Consider the following 25,478-nt stretch of genomic DNA (forward strand, 5'->3'; position numbering starts at 1 on the left):
TGGGTTGAAAAACTATTCCCAAATTTGCCATTCTCAAAATTAGTAGTTTCTGCTATATCAGGCCTACTTTAAATCTATCCCAAAAAGGATATCTTAGATTGAAGGTGCTGATAGTGTCATTCTGAAAAACTTAACACACGCGCTACCGTGCAGATACAAGTCTAATTCTGTGATTAAAGGTATATCTGTCACACAGCGCGAAAAAAATAGGCCTCACATTTATATTTAACCAAATCTGTACTGTTTTAGCTGATCAAATTATTTGTAGTGACCGTAAAAGCACAGTTTTTGTTCTGGGTTGAAAAAGTATTCCCAAATTTGCCATTTTCAAAATTGTGGTGAACGGGAACAATGAGGAAAACATCTAATAAGGGACGCGGACGCGGACGTGGACATGGTCGTGGTGGTGTTAGTGGACCCTCTGGTGCTGGGAGAGGACGTGGCCGTTCTGCCACAGCCACACGTCCTAGTGTACCAACTACCACAGGTCCCAGTAGCCGCCAGAATTTACAGGGATATTTGGTGGGGCCCAATGCCGTTCTAAGGATGGTAAGGCCTGAGCAGGTACAGGCATTAGTCAATTGGGTGGCCGACAGTGCATCCAGCACGTTCACATTATCTCCCACCCAGTCTTCTGCAGAAAGCGCACAGATGGCGCATGAAAACCAAGCACATCAGTCTGTCACATCACCCCCATGCATATCAGGGAAACTGTCTGAGCCTCAAGTTATGCAGCAGTCTCTTATGCTGTTTGAAGACTCTGCTGCCAGGGTTTCCCAAGGGCATCCACCTAGCCCTTCCCCAGGGGTGGAAGAGATAGAATGCACTAACGCACAACCACTTATGTTTCCTGATGATGAGGACATGGGAATACCACCTCAGCACGTCTCTGATGATGACGAAACACAGGTGCCAACTGCTGCGTCTTTCTGCAGTGTGCAGACTGAACAGGAGGTCAGGGAGGAAGACTGGGTGGAAGACGATGCAGGGGACGATGAGGTCCTAGACCCCACATGGAATGAAGGTCGTGCCACTGACTTTCAGAATTCGGAGGAAGAGGAAGTGGTGAGACCGAGCCAACAGCGTAGCAAAAGACAAAGAGGGAGCAGTGGGCAAAATCAGAACACCCGCCGCCAAGAGACTCCGCCTGCTACTGACCGCCGCCATCTGGGACCGAGCACCCCAAAGGCAGCTTCAAGGAGTTCCCTGGCATGGCACTTCTTTAAACAATGTGCTGACGACAAGAGAGAGAGGTGTTAGACAAAAAAGAACATGATTACCTCCTTTTGAAGTGCCCGGTCACTCCTGTTATATATTTTCTGCCGAAGATCCACAAGGATCCCATTAATCCACCAGGGAGACCTATTGTTTCAGGGATTGATTCCCTGAACAGTAGAGTCTCCGAATATATTGATTTCTTCTTACAGAAGTATGTGACTGTGGCTCCCTCCTACCTAAAAAATTCCTCTAGTGTTATTGACCTCATTGAAAATATTGGCGAAGTTCATGGATCCATGTGGTTAGCCACGGTCGATGTTTCGTCACTCTACACCTGTATTCCCCAACTTTTAGGTATTAAAGGGGTCGAAGAAGCCTTAAACAATGATCCAGATATGGGGCTAGACCAAAAGAATTTTATTTTGGAATGTGTAGAATTTTGTCTCACCCACAATTATTTTTTATATAAAGATACTTTTTATCTCCAGCACTCTGGTGTGGCGATGGGGGCGAAATTCGCCCCAAGCCTCGCCAATCTTTTCATGACTATGTGGGAGAGGGAGAATATTGATCAGATCCTCAAAAAAGATCTAGGAAGAGGACATCTTTTTATGTGGCGAAGATATATAGACGACTGCCTCCTGATCTGGTTAGGTGAGAAGGAGGGTCTGGACAGTTTTTTAGCGGACATTAATGTTAACAGCTTCAATTTGAAATTTACTCACCATATCAGTGCCACCTCTGTAGACTTTCTCGATTTGGTCATTTTTGTGGAGGGTGGTAGACTTAAAACCAAGACCTTTTTCAAAACAGTAGATGTCAATACATATATTGAACAAAACATACCCAAAAGCCAATTCCAACGTATCTCTAAAAATTGTAGCAAATTAGAGGATTACAGGGAACAGGGGCAGATGGTCAAACATAGATTTTTAGAAAAAGGTTATGAAAAAGGTTTTTTAGATCATTGTAAAGATGAAATAGAATTAAAACGCATTGAGAATAAGCCACAGACCAATAAAAAGGTGATGAAAAAAGATTTTAGATATACATTTCTGACCCAGTACAACAGTAAAATAGGCAGCATTAAAAATATGATCCAAAAAAATTGGCATATTCTTCAAAATGACCCTGTACTTAGTAAAGATTTACCGGTCAGGCCCCCTGTAGTATTCAAAAGAGCAGATAATCTCTCCAACAAACTAGTCCGTAGTGCCAGTCTTGCTACTAACAAAAAACGCATCAGTACTAAAAAGGGCAGGTTCACATGGTGCGGTTTTTGCCTACCCTGCAAAAACCGCATCCTAAAACAACGAGAAAGATGTGTAGACCAGATTATATCTAAAACTACAAAAGAGACCATTTTTAAAATCAAAGGTCAATTTTCTTGTAATAATGTTGGAGTGATTTACCTTTTGGAGTGCCCCTGTGGCCTCCAATATGTAGGCAGGACTACACGGAGCCTTAAGACTCGAGTGCAGGAGCACATTCATTACATTAAAAAAGGTCTTGAGACCCACAGTGTCTCGTTACATTTTAAGATTCACCATGAGAAAAATCCGAAGGGCCTCCGTTTTACTGGTTTGGAACTAGTGCATACCCCTATCCGTGGAGGGGATTTCATTGCCATAATAAATAAAAAAGAGGTTGAGTGGATGTTCCGTTTGGGCACCATTCAGCCACAAGGGCTTAACATTGAATGTGATATTAATGCCTGCTTATTTTAAAATTTATTCGCCGTTAGCTGTTCTGTCCTGTCCCAGTCTTTTTATTCATATATGTTTTTATTCATTTTTATTGTAGTTTTACTCTGCATGTATTTGTTTTACTTGTATTTTGGAAGTGCAAATGACGTGGTGCAGGGGAGGCTCCCTGTCTATTTAAAACACAGCGGTATTCTATTACCAATCAACGCCCCAGACGAAGCATCACCGCGAAACCCGGGTCGGGCATTACTCCAGATATTTTATATGTTTTATAGTTGTACTTTCTGCTAGTATTAAATAGTTTTTACCTGACCTTTAGTGCGCACCTACTTCTCTTGCGACTTCATCCTTGAGAGCTTTTAACATCGATGTTGGCTGCTATCCAGGTTTTTGAGCTATCTATGAAAAATTCCACAAGATCTAATACACGCACCTGACAAGTGAAGCTCTGTGAGTATAATCTGTTTGCAGGCAGATCAAGTGCTGTGACATACTACACTATAGTTCTCTTTTTCCAGCAGAGTTCTACTTTTCCAGCAGAGTTCTACTGTGATACGAATAATATTTCTACACGCTTTGACAAATCAGGAATCTTGTGAGTATAACCTATTCACATGGTGCGTCTGATACTTGGAACCTGCTACACCATAGTGCGTTTTTTCCATTACCTACAGGTTTCCATACACACGTTGGATTATAAGGTTGGCAAGTGATCCCATTAGTTGAAGATTTTATAAGTGAACTTTTATACACAAAGAAGATTCCTCTCTTGCAGCGCAATCCTTTTTTTACATATTTTCTTCGTGCTGACGACAAGACCCGAGTGGTTTGCACGCTGTGCCATCAGAGCCTGAAGCGAGGCATTAACGTTCTGAACCTTAGCACAACCTGCATGACCAGGCACCTGCATGCAAAGCATGAACTGCAGTGGAGTAAACACCTTAAAAACAAAGAAGTCACTCAGGCTCCCCCTGCTACCTCTTCTGCTGCTGCTGCCTCGGCCTCTTCTGCTGCTGCCGCCGCCCCGGCCTCTTCCTCCGCCTCTAGAGGAACGTTGGCACCTGCCGCCCAGCAAACATGGGATGTACCACCAACACCACCACCTGCGTCACCAAGCATCTCAACCATGTCACACGGCAGCGTTCAGCTCTCCATCTCACAAACATTTGAGAGAAAGTGTAAATTCCCACCTAGCCACCCTCGATCCCTGGCCCTGAATGCCAGCATTTCTAAAATACTGGCCTATGTAATGCTGTCATTTAGGCTGGTGGACACAGAAAGCTTCAAACAGCTCATGTCGCTTGCTGTCCCACAGTATGTTGTTCCCAGCCGCCACTACTTCTCCAAGAGAGCCGTGCCTTCCCTGCACAACCAAGTGTCCGATAAAATCAAGTGTGCACTGCGCAACGCCATCTGTGGCAAGGTCCACCTAACCACAGATACGTGGACCAGTAAGCACGGCCAGGGACGCTATATCTCCCTAACTGCACACTGGGGAAATGTAGTGGCGGCTGGGCCCCAGGCGGAGAGCTGTTTGGCGAACGTCCTTCCGCCGCCAAGGATCGCAGGGCAACATTCTTTGCCTCCTGTCTCCTCCTCCTCCTACTCAGCTTCCTCCTCCTCTTCTTCCACCTGCTCATCCAGTCAGCCACACACCTTCACCACCAACTTCAGCACAGCCCGGGGTAAACGTCAGCAGGCCGTTCTGAAACTCATATGTTTGGGGGACAGGCCCCACACCGCACAGGAGTTGTGGCGGGGTATAGAACAACAGTCCGACGAGTGGTTGCTGCCGGTGAGCCTCAAGGCCGGCCTGGTGGTGTGCGATAATGGGTGAAATCTCGTTGCAGCTCTGGGACTAGCCGGTTTGACGCACATCCCTTGCCTGGCGCATGTGCTGAATTTGGTGGTGCAGAAGTTCATTCGCAACTACCCCGACATGTCAGAGCTGCTGCATAAAGTGCGGGCCGTCTGTTCGCACTTCCGGCGTTCACACCCTGCCGCTGCACGCCTGTCTGCGCTACATTGTAACTTCGGCCTTCCCGCTCACCGCCTCATATGCGATGTGCCCACCAGGTGGAACTCCACCTTGCACATGCTGGACAGACTGTGCGAGCAGCAGCAGGCCATAGTGGAGTTTCAGCTGCAGCACGCACGGGTCAGTCGCACTGCGGAACAGCACCACTTCACCACCAATGACTGGGCCTCCGTGCGAGACCTGTGTGCCCTGTTGAGCTGTTTCGAGTACTCCACCAACATGGCCAGTGGCGATGACGCCGTTATCAGCGTTACAATACCACTTCTATGTCTCCTTGAGAAAACACTTAGGGCGATGATGGAAGAGGAGGTGGCCCAGGAGGAAGAGGAAGAAGAGGGGTCATTTTTAGCACTTTCAGGCCAGTCTCTTCGAAGTGACTCAGAGGGAGGTTTTTTGCAACAGCAGAGGCCAGGTACAAATGTGGCCAGACAGGGCCCACTACTGGAGGACGAGGAGGACGAGGATAAGGAGGAGGTGGAGGAGGTGGAGGAGGATGAGGATGAAGCATGTTCACAGCGGGGTGGCACCCAAAGCAGCTCGGGCCCATTACTGGTGTGTGGCTGGGGGGAAATACAGGACGATGACGATACGCCTCCCACGGTGGACAGCTTGTCCTTACCTCTGGGCAGCCTGGCACACATAAGCGACTACATGCTGCAGTGCCTGCGCAACGACAGCAGAGTTGCCCACATTTTAACGTGTGCGGACTACTGGGTTGCCACCCTGCTGGATCCCCGGTACAAAGACAATGTGCCCACCTTACTTCCTACACTGGAGCGTGATAGGAAGATGCGCGAGTACAAGCACACGTTGGTAGACGCGCTACTGAGAGCATTCCCAAATGTCACAGGGGAACCAGTAGAAGCCCAAGGCGAAGGCAGAGGAGGAGCAAGAGGTCGCCAACGCAGCTGTGTCACGGCCAGCTCCTCTGAGGGCAGGGTTAGTATGGCAGAGATGTGGAAAAGTTTTGTCACCACGCCACAGCTAACTGCACCACCACCTGATACGAAACGTGTTAGCAGGAGGCAACATTTCACTAACATGGTGGAACAGTACCTGTGCACACCCCTCCACGTACTGACTGATGGTTCGGCCCCATTCAACTTCTGGGTCTCCAAATTGTCCACGTGGCCAGAGCTAGCCTTTTATGCCTTGGAGGTGCTGGCCTGCCCGGTGGCCAGCGTTTCGTCTGAACGTGTATTCAGCACGGCAGGGGGCGTCATTACAGACAAACGCAGCCGCCTGTCTACAGCCAATGTGGACAAGCTGACGTTCATAAAAATGAACCAGGCATGGATCCCACAGGACCTGTCCATCCCTTGTGCAGATTAGACATTAATTACCTCCCCTTAACAATATATTATTGTACTCCAGGGCACTTCCTCATTCAATCCTATTTTTATTTTCATTTTACCATTATATTGCGGGGCAACCCAAAGTTGAATGAACCTCTCCTCTGTCTGGGTGCCGGGGCCTAAATGTGTGACAGTGGCCTGTTCCAGTGGTGGGTGACGTGAAGCCTGATTCTCTGCTATGACATGAAGACTGATTCTCTGCTGACATGAAGCCTGAATCTCTGTTACGGGACCTCTCTCCTCTGCCTGGGTGCCTGGGCCTAAATATGTGACAGTGGCCTGTTCCAGTGGTGGGTGACGTGAAGCCTGATTCTCTGCTATGACATGAAGACTGATTCTCTGCTGACATGAAGCCTGAATCTCTGTTACGGGACCTCTCTCCTCTGCCTGGGTGCCTGGGCCTAAATGTGTGACAGTGGCCTCTTCCAGTGGTGGGTGACGTGAAGCCTGATTCTCTGCTATGACATGAAGACTGATTCTGTGCTGACATGAAGCCAGATTCTCTGTTACAGGACCTCTCTCCTCTGTCTGGGTGCTGGGGCCTAAATATGTGACAGTGGCCTGTTCCAGTGGTGGGTGACGTGAAGCCTGATTCTCTGCTATGACATTAAGACTGATTCTGTGCTGACATGAAGCCTGAATCTCTGTTACGGGACCTCTCTCCTCTGTCTGGGTGCCGGGGCCTAAATATGTGACAGTGGCCTGTTCGAGTGGTGGGTGACGTGAAGCCTGATTCTCTGCTATGACATGAAGACTGATTCTCTGCTGACATGAAGCCTGAATCTCTGTTACGGGACCTCTCTCCTCTGCCTGGGTGCCTGGGCCTAAATATGTGACAGTGGCCTGTTCCAGTGGTGGGTGACGTGAAGCCTGATTCTCTGCTATGACATGAAGTCTGATTCTCTGCTGACATGAAGCCTGAATCTCTGTTACGGGACCTCTCTCCTCTGCCTCGGTGCCTGGGCCTAAATATGTGACAGTGGCCTGTTCCAGTGGTGGGTGACGTGAAGCCTGATTCTCTGCTATGACATGAAGACTGATTCTGTGCTGACATGAAGCCTGAATCTCTGTTACGGACCTCTCTCCTATGCCTGGGCCTAAATGTGTGACAGTGGCCTCTTCCAGTGGTGGGTGACGTGAAGCCTGATTCTCTGCTATGACATGAAGACTGATTCTGTGCTGACATGAAGCCAGATTCTCTGTTACGGGACCTCTCTCCTCTGTCTGGGTGCCTGGGCCTAAATATGTGACAGTGGCCTGTTCCAGTGGTGGGTGACTTGAAGCCTGATTCTCTGCTATGACATGAAGACTGATTCTCTGCTGACATGAAGCCAGATTCTGTGCTATGGCATGAAGAGACTGATTCTCTGCTGACATGAAGCCAGATTCTCTGCTATGGCATGAAGAGACTGATTCTCTGCTGACGTGAAGCCCGATTCTCTGCTATGGGACCTCTGTCCAATTGATATTGGTTAATTTTTTATTTTTTTTATTCATTTCCCTATCCACATTTGTTTGCAGGGGATTTACCTACATGTTGCTGCCTTTTGCAGCCCTCTAGCTCTTTCCTGTTCTGTTTTACAGCCTTTTTAGTGCCGAAAAGTTCGGGTCCCCATTGACTTCAATGGGGTTCGGGTTCGGGACGAAGTTCGGGTCGGGTTCGGATCCCGAACCCGAACATTTCCGGGAAGTTCGGCCGAACTTCTCGAACCCGAACATCCAGGTGTTCGCTCAACTCTACTTATATACAATTATATTTTTTCCTCATATATATTTTTTTGCTCATTAAATTTTTTCTCATTTTATTATACAATATCCATCTATCAGATCTTACAATCACCAGAATACAAATAAATTTATAGATTGTACCCAAATTAGAGTGTGCCTGCTTATCCTTTTCCTTTCTGTAATTTCATGCTTCTGACTGGGTGAGTCAGATCTAGCAGTTTTGCACCTCTACCATTTACCTGAGTGTTGGAGCCGTCTATTCCATTTGTTTACTTTGCAGATCCAGTTGGCTTACCAAGGGACAACCACGTGCTCGTTATAGGGAGTATCTACTGCAAACCCAGAGGAGAATGCTTCCAGCTATTCCAGTGTAATGTGGATTACAATTTCACTTCTTGATGAAAACTACAGACCCAGAGTAAGAGACTTCTTATTTGCCTTACTCCAAGGACTCTCTACAGTTTTCTTTGTTTTGTTTTCGCAACGTTCAAACCTGTGCCCGGAGAAAGACTCAAACGTACCTGAGCCTCTGTGTTGTTCATCATTTTTACATCCCCTATGCTCAGGGAACGGACTCATGACCTGTGAGCCTCCTGACTTGCACCCATGTTTATTATTTCCCCATTATGGACTATCCTGTTTTTTTGTTGTTCCGCTGTGCCAGTTCAGCAACCCTGTTCATCAGTTTCCAGAGGGAAGAAACGACACCCCTTTTCACTTGTTTACCACCATTCTTGATGTTTGTCTGATATTTACATTTGTGCCTAACCAATTGCTTTTCAGTCTCAAGAAAAAGTATTGTTATGGGTTATGGTACTGTTCTTCATGCCTGCAGGATTCTTCTCTTTTTGTGTTTTTCAGGAGACCTTCATCTTCGTGTCGAGGTCGACGCGGGTTAAACAAGGGCGTATGCAGTGTCCCACTACCCTCGTGGGTACTGCGAAGTTGTTGTGTATTGCTTTGCATTCCTTTTATAACCTGTCTTATGCTGCAGTGCATCTTTATGCATAATCCCTGCCAACAGGTGTGTTAGATTGCATTACACTGAGCCTACCACTCGGGGGAGATAACACCTCCCATATATATATATAGCTCAGCTCAGGCCTAGCCAGTAGATTCCAGTTCAATCTGAGTCTGCAGTCTTAGTCTGCAGTGAGTGCAGTCTTTAGCTCTCAGCCAGTCTTCAGCCCAGAGCTGAAGTGGGCCACATACTCAGCAGTATATTAATTCAGAATGAACTAAAGAAGCAGACCCCCAAAGGGTTACGTCCATCGTTATATGCGCCTTAGGACCTTTGGAGTTACATGTGAAGGATTTACCAGCCTCCGGCAGTCTCATTAACCTGCACTGGGTTAACAGGGACTAGCATAAAAGTCCTCTACCAGTAAGCATAAAAACGCATATCATTTAATAGCTTGAGAGACAGACATTACACCTGTCAGCAGTGGATCTGTTGCAGTTTTACCTCTGTCCATATTAGAGAGACTGTTCTATACTTGGATGTTACTGTTACCAGGAGCAACGTTCAGGAAAAGTTATAAGTTGAATTACACTATCCTCGTCTCAGTCTTCAGTTCCTCAATTAACACTACAGTAAATGGTTGTTCCACCACAAAAGGTACTGGTGTCACGACTACAAGAGACCTTGCCATAGGCACATTAATATAGACCATTAAAGGCACCTCAAACCACTATCTGGCCTGTGTCCCTTACACCAGAGTGTGCCCCAGAGAATCCTTGTGCCGTTCTCCTCTTCACCTATGCAAGCCTGCCCAGGGATGACGTAACTGTGATTAACCAGTACTGTATTTAGCTCGGCCCACCTAATGCTCACACCGTGACCGCACATATAATTTCCCCTGTTGGTCTGGCATACCGCACATGTACACAAAACCATCACTTCAAACCATAACTCACGTAGACCATTATTTCCTGCAAGATAACATCCAGTCATCAATCAACATCAGTAAAACAATTAAAGCTAGACATGTTTTGCACTATCATTACCTCGAGGTACTATTACTCATAATTACCTTATGATTAAAGTGGAGTAGTTATTCCTGACTTTATTATCACAGGCATTGTAGGTGTGACTGCAATTTAGTGTTTCCCCAGAGTCTGCAAGCTGGGATGAAAACAAGGTATAATGTTAATAAAATATGTATTCAGCACATTCTACACTGAACAAAGCACAATTATTTTCTTTTATACTGCCTGAAACTTTTTCTAAAGTTTCATGCAAATAGCAGAGGAAGGGATGTTAAATTTTAACTTTACTCTGTATTAGCAGTTTTTTTCCCCCTGGCACCAAGGAAATATGTTATAGCCCTATAATACATTTAGAAAATTAACTGACTGGAGGGCAGAAGTATTGCAGAAGGATTATCAGGATCTCAAAGTGTCAACAACTAATGCATGTAAAATTCCCGGCTCTGTCGCATGGTTGTCTGTTGTGTATATTAACTTAGTAAAGCCAATCAGTATATTATGGCAAATAGAAATATATATTTTTTAATAAAATTTTATTTGTGCCTATGTACATGAAGACTAGTGGCATCACTCTTTTCTATATCACTGTAGAGGGAAGTGCCTAATCTTATATACAAACCGGATTCCAAAAAAGTTGGGACACTATACAAATCGTGAATAAAAACTGAATGCAATGATGTGGAGGTGCCAACTTCTAATATTTTATTCAGAATAGAACATAAATCACGGAACAAAAGTTTAAACTGAGAAAATGTACCATTTTAAGGGGAAAATATGTTGAATCAGAATTTCATGGTGTCAACAAATCCCCAAAAAGTTGGGACAAGGCCATTTTCACCACTGTGTGGCATCTCCCCTTCTTCTTACAACACTCAACAGATGTCTGGGGACCGAGGAGACCAGTTTCTCAAGTTTAGAAATAGGAATGCTCTCCCATTCTTGTCTAATACAGGCCTCTAACTGTTCAATCGTCTTGGGCCTTCTTTGTTGCACCTTCCTCTTTATGATGCGCCAAATGTTCTCTATAGGTGAAAGATCTGGAGTGCAGACTGGCCATTTCAGTACCCGGATCCTTCTCCTACGCAGCCATGATGTTGTGATTGATGCAGAATGTGGTCTGGCATTATCTTGTTGAAAAATGCAGGGTCTTCCCTGAAAGAGATGACGTCTGGATGGGAGCATATGTTGTTCTAGAACCTGAATATATTTTTTTGCATTAATGGTGCCTTTCCAGACATGCAAGCTGCCCATGCCACACGCACTCATGCAACCCCATACCATCAGAGATGCAGGGTTCTGAACTGAGCGTTGATAACAACTTGGGTTGTCCTTGTCCTCTTTGGTCCGGATGACATGGCGTCACAGATTTCCAAAAAGAACTTTGAATCGTGACTCGTCTGACCACAGAACAGTCTTCCATTTTGCCACACTCCATTTTAAATGATCCCTGGCCCAGTGAAAACGCCTGAGCTTGTGGATCTTGCTTAGAAATGGCTTCTTTGCACTGTAGAGTTTCAGCTGGCAACGGCGGATGGCACGGTGGATTGTGTTCACTGACAATGGTTTCTGGAAGTATTCCTGAGCCCATTCTGTGATTTCCTTTGCAGTAGCATTCCTGTTTGTGGTGCAGTGTCGTTTAAGGGCCCGGAGATCACGGGCATCCAGTATGGTTTTACGGCCTTGACCCTTACGCACAGAGATTGTTCCAGATTCTCTGAATCTTCGGATGATGTTATGCACAGTTCATGATGATAGATGCAAAGTCTTTGCAATTGTTTTCGCTGGGTAACACCTTTCTGATATTGCTCCACTATCTTTCTGCGCAACATTGTGGGAATTGGTGATCCTCTACCCATCTTGGCTTCTGAGAGACACTGCCACTCTGAGAAGCTCTTTTTATACTCAATCATGTTGCCAATTGACCTAATTAGTGTTAATTGGTCTTCCAGCTCTTCGCTGTGCTCAAATTTACTTTTTACGGCCTCTTATTGCTACTTGTCCCAACTTTTTGGGGATTTGTTGACACTGTGAAAATTGGAATCAACGTATTTTTCCTTTAAAATGATACATTTACTCGGATTAAACGTTTGATCTGTCATCTAAGTTCTATTACAAATAAAATATTGACATTTGCCATCTCCACATCATTGCATTCAGTTTTTATTCACAATTTGTTTAGTGTCCCAACTTTTTTGGAATCCGGTTTGTATATACAGTTGCGCTCACAAGTTTACATACCCTTGCAGAATTTATGATTTCTTAACCATTGTTCAGAGAATATGAATGATAACACAAAACATTTCTTTCACTCATGGTTATTGGTTGGCTGAAGCCATTTATTGTCAAACAACTGTGTTTACTCTTTTTAAATCATAATCACAACACAAACTCCCCAAATGACCCTGATCAAAAGTTTACATATCCCAGTTCCTAATACCGTGTATTGCCCCCTTTAACATCAATGACAGCTTGAAGTTTTTTGTGGTAGTTGTGGATGAGGCTCTTTATCTTCTCAGATGGTAAAGCTGCCCATTCTTCCTGGCAAAAAGCCTCCAGTTCCCCTAAATTCTTGGGCTGTCTTGCATGAACTGCACGTTTGAGGTCTCCCCAGAGTGGCTCAATGATATAGATAGCCATTCCAGAACCTTCACGTTATTTTGCTGTCGCCAATGACAGGTCAACTTAGCCTTGTATGTTGAATCATTGTCATGTTGGAATGTCCAAATACGTCCCATGAGCAGATTCCAGGATGATGAGTGAAAATTTTCCTCCAGTATTTGTTGATACATTACTGCATTCATATTGCCATCAATTCTGACCAAATTTACTGTGCCTTTGTAGCTCACACATCCCCAAACCATCAGCAATCCACCACCATGTTTCAAAGTAGGAATGGTGTACCTTTCATCATAGGCCTTGTTGACTCCTATGGTTGTGTCCAAACAGTTCAATTTTAGTCTCATCACTCAAAATTACTTTGTGCCAGAAGGTTTGAGGCTTGTCTCTGTGCTGTTCGGCATATTTTAACCACCTCAGCCCCCAGTGCTTAAACACCCTGAAAGACCAGGCCACTTTTTACACTTCTGACCTACACTACTTTCACCGTTTATTGGTGGTATTTCATTGCTGCTGACATTTTTACTTTTTTTGTTATTAATCGAAATTTAACCGAATAAGGGTGACACCAAGTCCCAGACTGTCTTCCCACTGCTCCCCAGGTAGTCAGGGCAACCGACCGGCTCCAGGGTCTGATCTTTTCCCTCATAGACACGAAATTTGTGGGTATAGCCTGTGGCCCTTTCACAGAGCTTATACAATTTGACCCCATACCGGGCACGCTTGCTTGGGATGTACTGTTTGAAGCCAAGGCGCCCGGTAAAATGTATTAGGGACTCGTCTACGCAGATGTTTTGCTCGGGGGTATACAAATCTGCAAATTTCTGGTTGAAATGGTCTATGAGGGGCCGAATTTTGTGGAGCCGGTCAAAAGCTGGGTGGCCTCTGGGACGGGAGGTGGTGTTGTCGCTAAAATGCAGGAAACGGAGGATGGCCTCAAATCGTGCCCTGGACATAGCAGCAGAGAACATGGGCATGTGATGAATCGGGTGCGTTGACCAATATGACCGCAATTCATGCTTTTTTGTCAGGCCCATGTTGAGGAGAAGGCCCAAAAAATTTTTAATTTCGGAAACTTGGACTGGTTTCCACCGGAAAGGCTGGGCATAAAAGCTTCCCGGGTTGGCGGATATAAATTGTGTGGCATACTGGTTGGTCTCTGCCACGACTAAGTCCAAGAGCTCCGCAGTCAAGAACAGCTCAAAAAATCCCAGGGCCGAACCGATTTGAGCCGTCTCAACCCGAACTCCAGACTGGGCGGTGAAAGGGGGAACTACAGGTGCGGCTGAAGTTGGTGACTGCCAATCAGGGTTTGCCAGCACCTCAGGGATTCTAGGGGCTCTACGGGCCTGTCTGCGCGGTGGCTGCGACGGGGTAACTAGTGCACGTGCCACCGTACCAGCTTCAACTGCCCTTCTGGTGCTCGCCACGTCACCATGTTGTACGGCAGTGCTGGTACTAGGTCCAGGGAGGGCTGCGCTGCTGGTGTATGCCTCACCACGTGATCCGGCAGCGACAGCCCCACTCTGCTGCTCTTGAAGCGGATCCTGCATAACCTGTGGTCTAGTGACACGGGGCCGGGTACGCCTGGTGCTGCCAGGGACCTCCACCTCCTCGTCCGAACTTTGGGTCAGAGAGCCACTGCTTTCCACAGGTTCATATTCTGACCCGCTAGATTCGTCAGATGAGGGTTCCCACTCCTCATCCGACTGGGTCAGAATCCTGTAGGCCTCTTCAGAAGAATACCCCCTGTTTGACATTTTGGACTACTAAATTTAGGGGTATTCCCTGAGACTACCCAAGAAAAAAAGCAAGCCTGTCTTACAAAGGGGAGGCTAGCGAAGTACCGGAGGCCGCTGCGGTTGATAAAAAATATCAAAACTGATTTTTTTTATCGCCGCAGTGCGTGTAAAATGAATGTGCAGTGATCAAAAAATATTTTTTTTTTGTCACTGCGGTGGGGCGGGCGTGGGTGAACGCACGTGTGGGCGACCGATCAGGCCTGATCGGGCAAACACTGCGTTTTGGGTGGAGGGCGAACTAAAGTGACACTAATACTATTATAGATCTGACCGTGATCAGTTTTGATCACTTACAGATACTATAAAAGTACAAATGCTGATTAGCGATACGCTATTCAGCGAATAAAAGTGACTGCGGTGCGGTGGGGTGGGCGCTAACTGACGCTAACTACCTAACCAAGGGGCCTGAACTATCCCTAAAACCTAACAGCCAATACTAGTGAAAAAAAAAAAGTGACAGTTTACACTGATCACTTTTTTTCCTTTCACTGGTGATTGACAGGGGCGATCAAAGGGGTGATCAAAGGGTTAATTGGGGTGCAGGGGGGTGATCTGGGGCTAAGGTGTAGTGTTTGGTGTACTCACAGTGATGTCTGCTTCTCTGCTGGATCCAACCGACGAAAAGGACCAGCACAGGAGCAGACAAGCCATATAACAGATCATATTTACTAATATGATCTGTTATATGGCTTGTGATTGGTTTTTTTAAAAATCACCAGCCTGCCAGCCAATGATCGTTGCTGGCAGGTTGGTGACGAACTTGTTCTTTAACTTTTGCCGGCCCGCGATGCGCATGCGCGGGCCGGCTTGGAGCGAAATCTCGCGTCTCGCGAGATGACGCGTATATGCGTGACTGTGCGCAGCGCTGCCACCTCCGGAACGCGAATCTGCGTACAGCGGTCCGGAGGTGGTTAAGCGGGATACTTTGTGGCATTTGCGTAATAATGGCTTTCTTCTGGTAACTCGACCATGTAGCCCATCTTTCTTCAAGTGCCTCCTTTTTGTGCATCTTGAAACAGCCACCCTGTGACATCACAGGGTCTGGCTGACTGCTGATTGACTGGTTACACTGAATTATGAGTGATCTCTTGTTCGTGAGCTTCTTACTTTCACTTTGTAATACATGTCATCGCCATTTTAGGAAAAAATTTATACTTTTCCACAAAGCATCAGGAAATCCAAATTCGTTTCAAATCAAATTTTTCCTAAACTTCGGATCAAATTCTGCTTAAGATGCTTCGATTCGCACAACACTACTGATAATCTGGTGATTCTGTCAGTTTCCAGAAGGAAAGGGCCAATCCCTTGTACAAAATAGAAAAGAAAAAATAGGTCCATAGTAGAGATTTGGGACTGCTTCAGTCACAATGTAAACCAACAATCAAGAAAAACAAAAGATACAGGTCAGGAATAAAAGCATATAACATACTTTATTGATCCATTATACGGTAGTACAAAATACAAATATATAAAAAATTGAGTATAAGTATTGCTGAAAAACACTAGAGGGAAATAAAATCTCCCCGTACAGAGTCCACCCTGGAGGTGGAAACAACACTCAGTGCCTCATGGAGTATCTATCTAGAAGAGGCACCTATAAGTGCTTGCAAAATACGAAATCATATAGAGTGCATGTACATATTATTGAATTCAGCCACATGGTCATAAATGGTTAAAATAAACTGTGACAAATGATCTAATGTCACTCATTATTACATAATAGTAACCATGTATAAACCAACACCCTGTAGCTTATTTCAAAAAACCTCTAATAATAACCTCTGCTAGCATAATAAGTGCAATGCCATGTATAAATGAAAGATCTCACAAAACAATTGTTTTAAACACATACCCAGAGACATCCTCAGAGTATAATACCGTACTGCCAGTAAGAGTGTGCAGCTCGATGCGCGTTTCACCTGCTGGCTTCGTCAGGAGGTTCGGTCATAATGTGGCCAAAATCGTAATGATCGTTGTTCACTTTGGTTTTCTAGCTGAATGTTAAGTAAATACTTCAGCTTCCTGCAGTGGCGTACGTAGAGAAGTAAGGCCCCATAGCATGGATCCAACCAGGCCCCCCACACAGGACAGAGGTTTCTGCCTAAACCCTTTTCAATGACCTGACCAAGTTTTCACCTTCAGTAGAAGAGAGGATGATCCCAACTAAGACTGGGCCCCCTTTTGCCCTGAGCCCCATTGCAGTTGCATGGTCTGCCACTATGGTAGTTATGCCCCTGGCTTCCTGCTTTGCATATGAAACAAAAGTGACGTATGTATGGCCTTACCTAAAAACACATCAATTTACCAGTGATTAAAGGAAGCACCTGAGATCCTGGCCATGACTATCCACTCATACTATATACATTAGGCCTCATGAACACGACCGTTGTGTGTTTTGCGGTCCGCAATGGTGTCTGTGTGCGGAACGGCTCGGACAGCCATTAATATAGCTGCCTATTCTTGTCTGCATACCACGGAACGGAACAACGGATGCAGACAGCACACGGAGTGCTGTCCGCATCTTTTGCGGCCCCATTGAAGTGAATTGGTCCGCATCCAAGCCGCAAAAACTGTGGCTCGGATGCGGACCCAAACAACGGCCGCGTGCATGAGGCTTTAGAAACATGTAGTGATCTTTCATAATCGTATAAAGAATTTGTAAATTTGGTCATTTATTCCAGAGGTCCTGTCACACATGAGTAATGACACAGGCAGATGCCAACAGCAAAAGGTTCCTGTATATATTGGTGGTATGATCTCTAACTGGTAATTTAATATTCCATACCCCTGAGCTTACTTGACTGAAACCAGTTGTGATGTCACAGAAAATTACCTAACAAATAACAGAAACATATTATCTCAATATGCAAAATAAATAAAACGAGTTGTTGTGTAACATCACTTTACCTGTCTGAAATCCACTAATGATGTCACAACAGCAGGCATATCTAAAACTGCTCATCTAATGGAAACCACTTGTGATGTCACTGTACAGTTCAGCATCTGACTGAATACCATCTATGATTTCAAAGCAGTTATCTGATAAACTCACTTGTGTCACAGCAGATATCCTGAGGGAAACCCATTTGTCACAGGAGCTTATTTGAAGCAAATACAGTTGTCATGTCACAGTAACTTACCTCACTGAAACACTTGTCAAAAGTAACTTATCTGGTGAAGACACACTACAAACAACAGTGGACTCCTGTGCAAGAACCTTATAGGCTTCAGTGCCAGAAGCAGAAATAGCAGTGAAGTTCCCAAGACCAGAAACCAATACACAAGCTGCCATTTATATGTATGTATTTTTATGCATTGAATGTACGCGTATGTACAATATTTGTATATGTGTAGACATACAATATGGTGCTGTATATAGTAAGCGTGTTGCTTATACTTGTATGTGTGTGTGAGCAGTGAGTGTATTTGTCTTTAGTGATAAGTGAATTTCTTATTCGCTTCGGTCGAATTGGCCAGGTAATTCAATTTGGGTCTGATCTCTGCCAGTCCCCATTATAGTGAATGGGGCCGGACGGAGTTTAGGCAGCGCATGGCTGTTTACGGTAGTTACGGATCCGGCAGGCTATTCACGGTAGTTACGGATCCGGCTGGCTGTCTCCCTGCTGGAACAGCCTGCCAGGATGAGTAACGCCAGTGTGAAACAGTCCTTAGCGTGCATTTTATGCTTTTGCATAGCAAATATATTTACTGGTACGTACTAAATACATGTATGGGCTCCTTGTGAGTCAGAAACTTATCAGTATGACCTCTGTCCTCTACATGTTACTTCCCTTGAAAATGGTGCAGTCCAGAGTATTAAGTTTAGGCCTACCAACATTACGATCTCTAGGACAGAAGTAGTAAGAAGTCACTTGCATTATCCAGGGCAGTCTTCTATTGGGTGGAGCACTCAAATGGTCAGCAGCAGCAGTGCAGAGCAGGTCTACAGCGTAGGTCATCGTCTGTAATCATGATCTAAGAGTCTCTTCATTTCTCAGCAGACCCAGGTTCTAACCATGGATCTTCTTCACTGCTAGATAACTAGCGGCAAATTCTGCTTGGTTCAACAACTGCTATACGCACACTAGCCTACTGACAACGTGCTATGAGCTCCTCCTAACCCACAATGCTACAGCATTCAGATGCGACCCCGGACCTTGAAGTGCTTTGAATATCCTCATTGGAGCATCCCCTTACATGCTATTACAGTATTTATCAGACAGGCCTTGTTTTTATTAACAGACATTGGCACACTCATGCGCTTTGTATGGTGCCAGCATATAGGAATGTACTATAGAGACAATCTCTCCTAGGAACAATCCCCCAATTCATCTTCTCTCAGATGTATGTGTCAGACATAGGAAGGTAGAAAGCTTAGTCTAAGTGCTGTGTTTAGCACCCTGGTAAATGATACCAGTATAATATTATTTTCTCTTCTTCTTGACTTTCTCTCCCTTGCTCATCTTTCCTATAATTTTCTCTAATCCTTTTGTTCTGATTCTCCCACTCCATGTTCAGCTCTGTGATCCCATCAGGGACAATTATAGGATCATAAATGCAAACACAATGATAAAAATCAAAAGGTGTGCTCTATGAACAAAAACCATTACTGTAGAATTACAGTTTCAAAAATAGCTTGAAGTTTGCATGTAAATGTAAGGTTGGAAATGATAATTATCCATGAACACAAACATGTACAGCATTTCTAATTTATTAAAATCAGCTGTAAATTATAACCTTTATTAGAATAGTTTCATTATTAGGGGCGTGGCTAACAGCCGAACAGGGAGGAAGCGCCTAGCCCGAGCTCCTGCAATCTAAAGTCTATCTCAAGACATCCTGACTCCTAGAAAGGATACAGGACTTCAAAAATCATCCAGTCAGTTAAACACAGTCTTCTGGATCATTTTGAGCCCTTTTGGAGTCCCATCCGACCCTAGAAGCCGTTTTTCCATCTGCGGCCTAGACGGAGAGCGGATCCTCAGACTTTAATCCAGTCAACATCTACTCGGCGCTTCGCGCCAAACCTTCTTTGACGATCATCTGCAGTAGGAATACTTCGATACGAGGGGGAATCCTGTGCCGGTAAGAAGAACTTACCCTTCCCGCTCCACTAGCCCAGGCACCGCACTGTCCTCCGGGTCATACTAGACGCAGGGGTTGACATCCCGGGCTAGCAACGTTGCGGCCCTCTGAAACCGCAGGGCAGTAAAGGACCCCCTCGGCCCCCTCCTTAGCTAAAGATCGGGCGATACCCTGATAGCAAAATTTCCTACCCGGCTTGACCGGAAGACCATTGCACCTGCCAGAGAGATCGCATCACGGCCCGTGTGAACTTAGAGACGCGACACGGCAGTGGCTGGAGCAAGCACGCTTCACTTCACACTCCCTAAGTGCTTTATCGAAAAGGATACCTGAGAGACTCTGATATAGCCTGATTTAATCTATATATCTGACCTGTTCAAGACACTGCATCCTCAGAACTATTTCTGATTAAACAGTTCTTTATATCAATCGGACTAAACAAAATACAGATCTCCACCCTCCTTTGCAGCCCCTTCCCTCACCTTAATCTTACAAGCTGGACTTTTCAAAGTAGGTTACCTACAATTTTTTCGGACCTTCATAAGAAGATCTACATCTGTTCAACTGTTTTCTTAAAGGGCCAGCGACCCATTTTTTTTTATAAGTAGATAGCTACGCAAAAAAAAAAAAACCTGAGAAGCTTATGCGTTCTTATCTACAAAGCTTTCCATAGCCCAGTTTTTATTTATACCTTTCATTGGCCGCCATCTTAGAAATCTCTACTCAGTCACCTAATGACTTCATATTCTTCCAGCCAGTGAAAGCTCTGACATGGTATAACCAATAATTCTACCTGCATGCTATAGACACAGGTGACACTTCACTACATTGTGGTTTTCAGATCCAAAGCACCTATGGTAAAAGTAGGAGGATACAGAGGCACCTTCCAAGAATATCAAGGCCAATCAAAACTCTTTCATCTGTCTCAATCAGGCCTAGATAAATTCATAATGAAGAAATCTCAAGCCTCATCAGGTGCACAAGTCCTACTCCGAAAGGAGCAGTATCAAAAGCTACAGTGTGATCACAAGAGGGAGATAGTGACAATGAAGATGCCGCATAATTAATGGCAGAGCTCCTACTATCCAGATCCTTCATCTCTAGAGCACTGTCAGATGCACTAAACCCAGTATTAGAGGAACTGTCCAAGATTAAAAGAGAAATGAGACAGATTGGCAGCAGAGTTGAAGCTCTTGAAACCACCCAAACAGCTCTCGCTAACTATACTAGACAAGCTTCTGACACCTTCTCAAAATATCAACAGCACATTAATTATCTTCACGATTACATAGAAGATCAAGATAATAGAGGCAGAAGGAATAATATCCGCTTCAGAGGAATTCCTGAAACTGTAGCTAATGAAGCAGTACCAAAGGCGATTGAGGAAATATGCAAATCTCTGTTAGATAACAACACGCCGGATCCCATAATCATAGAAAGAGCACACAGAGCACTACGCCCCAAACCGAAGCCTGGTGAGCCTCCAAGAGATTTAATCTGTAAATTCCTGAACTTTGCACAGAAAGAGGCAATAATGAAAAAAGCAAGAGAAATGAAGCGTATTGAATATGAAGAATCAACAATCCTACTCTTTCAGGACTTAGCGCCAGCAACCCTAAACAAAAGGCGCAAATTAAAACCTCTAACAGATTACTTAAGACACAAAAGAATCGCCTTTTGCTGGCTTTTCCCCTTCGGTATGCTGATAACATTGATAGAAAAAAGATATACCATTAGAACACCAAAAGACTTGCCAGATGTCCTTGCTGCCTTAGAAATAGAGGACATAGACATCCCAGACTGGTCCATTGCTACAGATGTCCTCATCCCTTCAGAGATCCCACCTCCTACCACCTGGTAAATGGTGCTCTCAAGTAAAGCTCTGAAGAATAAGAAAACGCAAGGGAAGATGACACCAAGACGTCTCATCACTGAAGATGACTGAAGTAGTTTTTGCCTGATGTTCTAGAGTATTATTTCCCTTCTTTAAGAAGGTCTCCAGGAGAACTAGCTTTCTCCACCTCCTTCTCATTGTGAAGGCGGAACTTTGGGAGCTTTGTCTTGGTTCTGCAGCATGGACCCCCATCCCTTCCCCTCCCTCCATTATCCTCCCCTCCCCCTCCCCTACCCTCTTCCCCCCCTTCTCACTTCTCTCCGACCCTAGCTCTGATTCAAGGTATTAACGTAGTCAACGCTATCTGTTGTTTTGGGTTGGACACCCATGCTGCACACTTAGACTAGTCCTCATTGGTCATCTTCTGATGGCTTGTTACCCCTGCCATTAATACTATGCTTTTGATTACAAGATTAGTATAGAAATTCTTTAAACATCACCTGTGTCGTACATTTCATGTATGAACCAAAACTTGAAGTATAACATGTTATACTGTTGCATGTTTAGGTCTCTATTACAGACCTTTATATCGTTCTATGTTCATATTCATTATCACTCTAAGGTCACAACCTTTGTGGAACTGTTGTCAATTACACTGTGTTTTGATAACCTCTGTTTTGTCTTTTACCTACTTAGATTGGTCCTATCTCCCCCCCACCTTCCTTCTCCTCCTTCAACAAAGGTACCACTATGTGAAGTCAGACATCTCAACATACTCTATGGGAATCTCCAGAACATATCTCCAGTGAGTAAATCAGCAACACAAGTCCACACATATAACCTCCCTCATGGCAGAACTTAAAATTGCTACATATAACGTCAGAGGCTTAAAATCCCCGGTAAAGAGAAGCCAAATCATTAACCAACTTAACAAAGAAAAAGTCAATATAATACTTTTGCAAGGAACCCATTTCAAACATGAGAAAACACCAGAGCTATCTAGAACCAAATACAACCTTTGGATTCACAGTACGTCAGCCTCCTCTAGTAAATCTGGCACTAGTATAGAGATTCATAGAACTACAGACTTCCTACATATAAATACCATGTCAGACACAGAAGGGAGATTTATTATGGTAAAAGGCAGAATTAATTCCCAATTATATACCCTAGTAAACATTTATGCCCCCAACACAGCCCAAAAAAAATGGTTTGACAAATTTTGTCTGGAATTCGAATCTTTCACAGAGGGGTCAGTAATAGTAGCAGGTGATCTTAACCTTACTCTTAACCCCCGGGTAGACTCTTCAACAGGAAAATCGGCGGTCCCAAATAAAGCTTTAAATTCTATGAAAAGATCCATACATAAAAGCTCTCTGGTGGATGTGTGGAGAGCACTTAATCTGAAAGAAAGAGATTTCACCCATTTTTCAGCCCCTCATAACTCATACCAGAGACTGGACTATATATTTTTCCCCACCACTAATCTACACCTGTGTTTAGAAGTTAAAATAGGCCGCCTTATACACTCAGACCACGCACCAGTGTTTCTTATGTTTAAACCCCTCAATACATCTCCCAAATGTTTCAGTTGGCGTTTGAACGAGACACTGCTTAGCTTAACTGATATACAATTGGCCATAAATAAAAAATTAAAAGAATACTTTATATGTAACAACCAAGGAGAGACTTCTTCGCAATTCGTGTGGGAAGCCCATAAAGCAGTAATTAGGGGTGAATTTATCTCACTTGCTTCCAATTTAACTGCTTACCGACTGCCTAACGCAGGGATGCGTCCTGGCGGCGGTCGATTCATTCCTCCTAGACGCATATACGCGTCATCTCGCGAGATGCGAGATTTCTTGTGAACGCGCGCACACAGGCGCTCGCGTTCACAGGAACTGCAGGTAAGCGAGTGGATCTGAAGCCTGCCAGCGATCGTTCGCTGGCAGGCTGTAGATGCGATTTTTTTAACCCCTAACAGGTATATTAGACGCTGTTATGATAACAGCGTCTAATATACCTGCTACCTGGTCCTCTGGTGGTCCCTTTTGCTTGGATCGACCACCAGAGGACACAGGCAGCTCTGAAATAAGTACCACCAAGCACCACAATACACTACACCCCCCCGTCACTTATTAACCCCTTATTAACCCCCTGATAACCCCATATAGACTCCCTGATCATCCCCCCTGTCATTGATCACCCCCCTGTCATTGATCACCCCTCTGTAAGGCTCCATTCAGACGTCCATATGTGTTTTATGGATCCACGGATCCATGGATCGGATCCGCAAAACACATACGGACGTCTGAATGGAGCCTTACAGGGGGGTGATCAATGACAGGGGGGTGATCACCTCATATAGACTCCCTGAACGCCCCCCTGTCATTGATCACCCCCCTGTCATTGATCACCCCCCTGTAAGGCTCCATTCAGACGTCCGTATGTGTTTTGCGGATCCACGGATCCATGGATCGGATCCGCAAAACACATACAGACGTCTGAATGGAGCCTTACAAGGGGGTGATCACCCCATATAGACTCACTGATCACCCCCCTGTGATTGATCACCCCCCTGTAAGGCTCCATTCAGACGTCCGTTTGTGTTTTGCGGATCCAATCCATGGATCCGTAAAACACGGACACTGCGGATCCGCAAAACACATACGGACGTCTGAATGGAGCCTTACAGGGGGGTGATCAATGACGGGGTGGTGATCACCCTATATAGACTCCCTGATCACCCCCCTGTCATTGATCACCCCCCTGTAAGGCTCCATTCAGACATTTTTTTGGCACAAGTTAGCGGAAATTTATTTATTTATTTATTTTTTTTCTTACAAAGTCTCATATTCCACTAACTTGTGACAAAAAATAAAGTCTCACATGAACTCACCATACCCCTCACGGAATCCAAATGCGTAAAATTTTTTAGACATTTATATTCCAGACTTCTTCTCACGCTTTAGGGCCCCTAAAATGCCAGGGCAGTATAAATACCCCACATGTGACCCCATTTCGGAAAGAAGACACCCCAAGGTAATCGCTGAGGGGCATATTGAGTCCATGAAAGATTGAAATTTTTGTCCCAAGTTAGCGGAAAGGGAGACTTTGTAAGAAAAAAATAAAATAATATTTTCCGCTAACTTGTGCCAATTTTTTTTTTTTCTATGAACTCACCATGCCCCTCATTGAATACCTTGGGGTGTCTTCTTTCCAAAATGGGGTCACATGTGGGGTATTTATACTGCCCTGGCATTTTAGGGGCCCTAAAGCGTGAGAAGAAGTCTGGAATCCAAATGTCTAAAAATGCCCTCCTAAAAGGAATTTGGGCCCCTTTGTGCATCTAGGCTGCAAAAAAGTGTCACACATGTGGTATCTCCGTACTCAGGAGAAGTTGGACAATGTGTTTTGGGGTGTCATTTTACATATACCCATGCTGGTGAGATAAATATCTCGGTCAAATGCCAACTTTGTAAAAAAAAAATAGGAAAAGTTGTCTTTTGCCGAGATATTTCTCTCACCCAGCATGGGTATATGTAAAAAAAAAACCCAAAACACATTGCCCTACTTCTCCTGAGTACGGCGATACCACATGTGTGACACTTTTTTGCAGCCTAGGTGGGCAAAGGGGCCCACATTCCAAAGAGCACCTTTAGGATTTCACAGGGCATTTTTTACACATTTTGATTTCAAACTACTTCCCACACATTAGGGCCCCTAAAATGCCAGGGCAGTATAACTACCCCACAAGTGACCCCATTTTGGAAAGAAGACACCCCCAGGTATTTCGTGATGGGCATAGTGAGTTCATGGCAGTTTTTATTTTTTGTCACAAGTTAGTGGAATATGAGACTTTGTAATGAAAAATAAATAAAAAAATCATCATTTTCCGCTAACTTGTGACAAAAAATAAAAAGTTCTATGAACTCACTATGCCCATCAGCGAATACCTTAGGGTGTCTACTTTCCGAAATGGGGTTATTTGTGGGGGTTTTCTACTGTCTGGGCATTGTAGAACCTCAGGAAACATGACAGGTGCTCAGAAAGTCAGAGCTGCTTCAAAAAGCGGAAATTCACATTTTTGTACCATAGTTTGTAAAT

Source organism: Bufo bufo, chromosome 4, assembly GCF_905171765.1.
Source record: "Bufo bufo chromosome 4, aBufBuf1.1, whole genome shotgun sequence".
Classification (NCBI taxonomy): Eukaryota; Metazoa; Chordata; class Amphibia; order Anura; family Bufonidae; genus Bufo; species Bufo bufo.